Source organism: Lontra canadensis, unplaced genomic scaffold, assembly GCF_010015895.1.
Source record: "Lontra canadensis isolate GAN:19392208 unplaced genomic scaffold, GSC_riverotter_1.0 scaffold20, whole genome shotgun sequence".
Lineage (NCBI taxonomy): Eukaryota > Metazoa > Chordata > Mammalia > Carnivora > Mustelidae > Lontra > Lontra canadensis.
Genome location: NW_022631014.1, coordinates 9,885,110 through 9,892,363, shown reverse-complemented (window position 1 = coordinate 9,892,363; position 7,254 = coordinate 9,885,110).

The window sequence follows — 7,254 nt, the reverse complement described above, 5'->3', positions numbered from 1 at the left end:
TTTTTTTAAGATTTTCTTTCTTTCTTTCTTTATTTGTGTGTGTGTGAGAGAGAGAGAGAGAGCAAGCACAAGCAGGGAGAACAGTAGGTAGAGGCAGAAGCAGGCTGCCTGCTGAGCAAGAAGCCCAATGTGGGACTTGATGCCAGGACCCTGGGATCATGACATGAGCCAAAGGCAGACTCTTAACCAATGGAGTCACCCAGGCATCCCTGCTAGCTTATGTTTTGCTAGTTAGCAGCAGCAGGTGGAGACTCGGGCTGCCTGGATTTAATCCTCCTCATTATATGTGACTTCAGACAAGTCACTTAACTTTTGTGCCTCAGTTTCTTCCTCTGTAAAACGAGAGTCATGATGTATCACAGGGACAATGGAAGGATTAAACAAGATTATACTCAAACAGTAGAGATCTTCTCAAATGTTCCAGAAATAACCTAGAAAAAAATAAGTTCCTACCACCACCAAAATTCTTTTAGTTATGAGTCAGAAAATAGGCCAAGACGTCAGAGATGGATAAAAAGAGGTGAAATGAACCTACAGTTCGTAAGTCCCAGTGGGACTAAGTTCCTAAATTATTCCATTTCTTCCACTTTGTTGTTATTCTGTGTTCTTCCTGAGTCAGAAGAATCTCATCTTTGAGATGCCTTGCCCAGCTAGATGCAAGAAATATTTAGGACTTAGTATGAATAAACAATCATATTTTTCTAATATTCCTAGTATTACAAAACTCAGGAGTATTCCTTCAAGCACATAACCCTTGGACGCTTTACCTTTGAGCCCTTTTAGTAACAATTATTACTAAGCAGGATTAAAGTACTAAGCAGAGTTGAGATTTCATTAAAAAAAAAAAAAACTGCATTTCTGGTACCTGATTGAAAGGAACACTTGCAAAAAAAATCTTTTGTATCTCGCTGGCAACAAAAGGAGAGGGGTTTTCAAGAATTCCCTCAATTTAGGACAATGATTCTCCAATCTTATCCTGCAAGAGAATCTTGTGGGAGAGAAGAGAGTCTTCAGCAGAGTCCCCTGCTGATCACAGACCCCCTGACATGGGGATTGAATTCACAACCCTGAGATCAACACCTGAGCAGGAATCAGGAGTTGGACACTTAACCTGACTGGGCCACGCAGGTGCCCCAAGAATTGCATTTCTTTTTTTTTTTTTTTTAATGTTTGTTTATTTATTTGACACAGAGAGCATAAGTAGGCAGAGCAAGAGGAGAAGCAGAAGCAGGCTCAGCACTGAGCAGGGAGTCCGATGCAGGACTCAATCCCAGGACCCTGGGATCATGACCTGAGCCAAAGGCAGCCACTTCACTGACTGAGCCACCCAGGTACCCTAAGAATTGCATTTCTAATAAATCTCCCGGGTGATCTGGTGCTGCCATCCTTTGAGAACCACTTCCCATTGTTTGAAAGGACTAGCGTATTTTAGGATTTATTTTACCTAATGGTCAATGAGGACATGGCTAAAACCGTGGGTTGAAAAAGGGAGGATGAGTGTGAGCCCACAAGCCCGAAATCACCTGTCATTGTTTTTTGCCTCGCTCCAAGAGAAAGTCTTTGTTTCTCAAGGCTGCTCATGCAAAAGATGTTCTGTGGCTTGTCTGTTGGACTAGAGTAGGCTTCCTAAAATGTTCTCTTTGTGAATCGGAGTGCTGAGGGGTGTGTCTCTAGTTCAGCGGTTCCCAAGTTTTATTGTGCATGAGAATCACTTGGTGAGCTTCTTTAAAAAGCATATTTCTCGGCACCACCCAAGAAACTTTGATTTATTAGATAATAAGAATAGCAAGCATTTATTACACATTTACCGTGTGCCCGGCTCTATCATAAGCACTTCACTTGTATGAACTGTTTTAATCCTCGCAACAACCATATGAGGCACCCACTATTGTCATTCCTATTCTACAAGGAACCTGACACCGAGAGTGACTGATATCTAGTTAACTAGTTATGAACTAGTAGGTGGTGGAGCCTGGATGTGCACCCAGGCAGTTGGCTCCAAAGTCTGTTACCCAATATCATTCACCACCTCTTGTCCACTGAGGCTCTTCACTCTGAGTTCCCCTAAGGGAGCCCCTGAAACAAAGATGTGCATGTAGGCAATTTACTGGACTGATGGTTCCAGAGACACAAACAAGCAAGCAGGAAAGCGAGGGAGGGAAACTGTGCAGTAGCACACTGGTTGTTGCCATGGTAACCAGGGCTCAGTCACGCTGGGGACCATCCAAAGGACCACGAGGAACATGCCTTAGAATTGCCCTACTGAAGTTGGAAACGCTGGGGGAGGTACTCCAACTCCTTCCCCTTCTTGGTTGAGGGTGTCTTGCTGAGCTTGACTTCCGTGTCACTTACACACTCCTCAGAAGCCAGAAGCAGAATAGTGGAACGATCAGTGCAGGGAAGCATCCATTAGAGCTGCAGACAAACTGAGGTGGGTCATAGGGATTTGGGCAGAGCTTTGATAGGAATCTGCCATATATATATTTAAATGTTTTACTTAAATTCAATTTAGTTAACATGTAGTGTCTTATTAGTTTCAGAGGTAGATTTTAGTGATTGATCAGTTGCATATAATACCCAGGACTCATTCCATCAAGTGCCCTCCTTAATGCCCATCACCCAGTTACCCCATCTCCTCACCCCTTTCCCCTCCATCCACCCTAGTTTGTTTCCTAGAGCTCACCATCTCTTATGGCTTGCCTCCCTCTCAATTTTAATCTTATTTTATTTTTCCTTCCCTTCCTTTATATTCATGTGTTTTATTTCTTTATTTCCACATATGAATGAAATCATGTGGTATTTGTCTTTCTCTGACTGACTTATTTCACTAAACTCTAGTTCCATCCACATTGTTGCAAATGACAAGATTTCATTCTTTTTGATGGTTGAGGTATCTATATCTACATAGATATAGATATATATCACATCTTCTTTATCCATTCATCTGTCGATGAACAGCTGGGCTCTTTCCATAGTTTGGCTACTGTGGACATTGCTGCTATAAACATTGGGGTGCACGTGCCCCTTCAAATCACTATGTTTGTATCCTTTTGATAAATCCTTATTAGTACAATTGCTAAGTCGTAGGGTAGCTCTATTTTCAACTTCTTAACTTCAACTTCTTAAGGAACATCCATAATGTTTTCCAGAGTGGCTGCACCAGCTTGCATCCCACCACCAGTGTAGGAGGGCTCCCCTTTCTCTGCATCCTCACCAACATCTGTCATTTCCCGACTTGTTCATTTTAGCCATTCTGACTGTGTGAGGTGGTATCTCATTGTGGTTTTGATTTGCATTTCCCTGATGCCCAGTGATGTGAGCAGAATCTGCATTTTAATGTATTGTTCAGGTGGCTCTGGGAATACACTTTGAAAAAGTTGTGGATTATTTTTAAGATTTATTTTATTTTATTTTATTTTATTTTATTTTATTTGTTTGACAGAGAGAGAGACAGCAAGAGAAGGAACACAAGCTGCAGAGTGGGAGAGGGAGAAGCAGACTTTCTGCTGAGCAGGGAGACCAGTTTGGGGCTCGATCCCAGAACCCTGAGATCATGACCTGAGCCTAAGGCAGAAGGTTAATGACTGAGCCACCCAGGTGCTCCCGAAAAAGGTTTTTTAAATTTGAGGATACCTTGGGCTGCCTCAGTATGGTATCTCAGGCCATGACAACAGGGATCTAAATGATATGAAACTGAGCAACTTTCCAATTTCTCTTTTCATCGCCAGCCCCCAAAACCGTTCCCTAAGAAGTGAGCCACACTGGACCAGAAATTCATTAAGATCCCACCACGCAGCTGACTCCTGCCTTCTGTCCTAGACTGACACATGTGCAACCAACCAGAAACAGCCCTATCTAACCAATCCCAAGAAAGTGAAAGTTCTTTGGGTGGATGAGGAAAGGGGAGAAGTTTCTGTGCTGATATTACTCTTAATGTCTGGGTTTCACATTTCAAATATGCTTAAAAACTGGTCACTGCCTGTCTCAGCAATAAAATTGCACCCAGAACCCAAATCGTTGGGAAGACAGCGGATGGAGCTACAGAGGCATCTAGAAGTAATATATTGAACTCTTGTCTCCCGTGGCACTTGCTCTGTCCTGTTTGAAAAGCACAAGGCTAAGCAGGAAGTGAGAACGAACCAGAACCAGCAACGTCAGCATGAATGGGGACCTAGGAAAGCTTCAAATTCAGGGCCCGCAAATTCAGAGGCCGTCATGGGCCAGGCAAGTATGATGGCTGGTTATATAAATGTTGAAAACACAATACAGAGGGGGAGGCCTTGACAACTGGAAAATGCACACTCTTTCTAATTTTCTGCAATGCTGGACTGACCAAAAGTAAACAATCAAAAAAATAAAAATAAAAAACATGTTGGCACTTGTATTTACAGACTACTAATATGTGCATATTCGATTTCATTTGTTCCCCTTTAGCTGAGAGGAGACAGTTTCAAGGAGTCACTCAGGGGCTTATGTTCAGCTGATACACTTCCGCAAGGCCATCCTTGTTCTGAATGACCAGGTCCTAACTATAAGTGTTCTTAAATATTTGACTGTCACCTCTAAGTTCATGCAACTGGTACACCAAAGGACTGAAAATACACCCACACTCTCTTCTGTTGTCTGTCCTTAAAAACTTACATTTTGCATTATAATATGGAAAAACAAATACATAAAAAAAATTTTTAAAAAGCAACAAGGAGAGGCACCTGGGTGGCTCAGTGGGTTAAAGCCTCTGCCTTCAGCTTGAGTCATGATCCCAGGGTCTTGGGATTCAGCCTGCATGGGCTCTCTGCTCAGCAGGGAGCCTTTCCCCCACCCCACCCTGCTTCCTTCTCTGCCTACTTGTGATCTCTCTCTCTCTCTCTCTCTCTCTGTCAAATAAATAAATAAATAAAATCTTAAAAAAAAAAAACAATAAGGAGTGCATAGATAAATGTATTTATCTGTGTAAAATAAGAGAGTTTTCCAGATGCAAGTGATCTTAGATTCTATTATAAATTCTTTAGAAGGGGAACCTTCAGGTGGTAGAACATGATCTCAAGGTCGAGATTTTAAGCCCCACATTGGGCATAGAGATTACTTAGGAAAAAAAATTCCTTGGAAGGGTAAATCCATCAGCAGAATACCATAAATGATCTAAACATTTGTTGATCCTCCTTTTGTTGACAATGACATTCTTATTTTTTTTTAAAGATTTTATTTATTTGACAGATCACGAGTAGGTAGAGAGGCAGGTAGAGAGAGAGGGGGGAAGCACACTTTCTGCTGAGCAGAGAGCCCATGCAGGGCTCAATCCCAGGACCCTGAGATCATGACCTGAGCTAAAGGCAGAGGCTTAACCCACTGAGCCACCCAGGTGCCCTGACAATGACATTCTTTTTTTTTTTTTAATTTTATTGATTTATTTGATAGAGATCACAAGTAGGCAGAGAGGCAGGCAGAGAGAGAGGAGGAAGCAGGCTCCCTGCTGAGCAGAGAGCCCGATGCGGGGCTCGATCCCAGGACCCTGGGATCATGACCTGAGCCAAAAGCAGAGGCTTTAACCCGCTGAGCCACCCAGGAGTCCGTGACAATGACATTCTTAATAGAATACTGGTACTTATGTTTTCATCAGGGATATATCAAAATACAGTGGGGGGGAAAAAAACCTTTCTATGTTTTTTTAAAATTTTTAGTTTTTTATTTATTTTTAATTTTTTTAGAGAGGGAGATGGGAGAGGCAGAGGGAGAGAGAGAATCTCAAGCAGACTCTGCATTTGAACATCGATCCCACAGTCCTGAGATCATGACAAGTCCCCAAATTTGCCAACAGTCAACAGTTGTACTACCAAGATGTGAGCTTTAGGAGGTAAGGATATTTTTTTGTTTTGTTTACCTCCATATCCCCAGGCACCTAGAATCATGCCTGCCACAGAGACACTCAGCATGTTGCCATGACTCTCATTTACACCCTTGGTGATGGATGTCAGCTGCCTGGAAGATTTAAATTCTGAAATATTATAGAACCCACTGCTGCTATGCAGAAAACCTGTACCTCCAGAGGCTGAGTAATGAGTGAAGTAAAAGAGGGAATGAGAAAGTACAAGGGACCATCTGGAAAGGTTTCAGTGAATAGCAGAGCTTGCTGGCAGAGTTTGAAAGGATAGGGTTTAGGGGTTGAGTTGAGGGAGAATCAAGAAAGGTGAGCATTCGGAATGTCTGTGCCACGATTCAGAGTGAAGATGTGAGAGAATGGGGAGCAAAAGTAGGATTTTCTCAGTTGAGCAGGTAGTACACGGCGGAGGGAAAGGAAAAAGGAAACCGAGGATTGAGGGAGAGGAATAATTGGCAGAAAAATGGCAGAAAAGCCATTTTGTCAGCAGTTCCCAGTATCTCCCTAAGCTTTGCTAGTCCTCGGAATGCAAAGTGTTGACTAGGTAATGTATAATTAAGCTTGAAAATACCCCATGGGAGGCACCTGGTGGCTCAGTCAGTGAAATGTCAGACTCTCAGTTTTGGCTCAGGTCATGATCTCAGGGTAGTGGAATCAAGATTCATGTCAGGCCCTGCACTCAGCACAGAATCAGCTTGACCTTCTCTCTCCTTCTCCCTCTGCCCTTCCCCTTGCACGTCTGCACATGCACGCTGTCTCTCTCTCATTCTTAAAATAAATAAATAAAATCCTGGGTGGCTCAGTTGGTTAAGCAGCTGCCTTCGGCTCAGGTCATGATCCCAGCGTCCTGGGATCGAGTCCCACATCGGGCTCCTTGCTCGGCAGGGAGCCTGCTTCTCCCTCTGCCTCTGCCTGCCATTCTGTCTGCCTGTGCTCGCTCTCTCTCTCTCTCTCTCTCTCTCATAAATAAATAAAAAAAAAATCTTTAAAAAATAAATAAAATCTTAAAAAAAAAAACACCCTATAGGGTACCTGGCTGGCTCAATTGGTAGAGCACACAACTCTTGATACCGTGTTGGGGTAGAGTTTACTTAAAAAAATACCCTCTTAAAAAAAAAAAAATACCCTGTAAGGGAGATATTGTACTACACCCTGGAAATATGGGTTGGAACAGCCAGAGAAAGACAACTGGCCAGTTGGCTGGCCTTATGGACCAAGAGCCTGCTGCCCCAGGTATGAAGGGAGCCCACCCCAAAGGAAGTGCCACGTGGGTGATGGATAGCTTTTCCAAGCTCGCTACAAAGATGGCCTAGGGAATATCTGTTCCCAGAAATAGGGATCCCAGGATCCCAAGTGTCTATGTACATTGTCACTCTTTT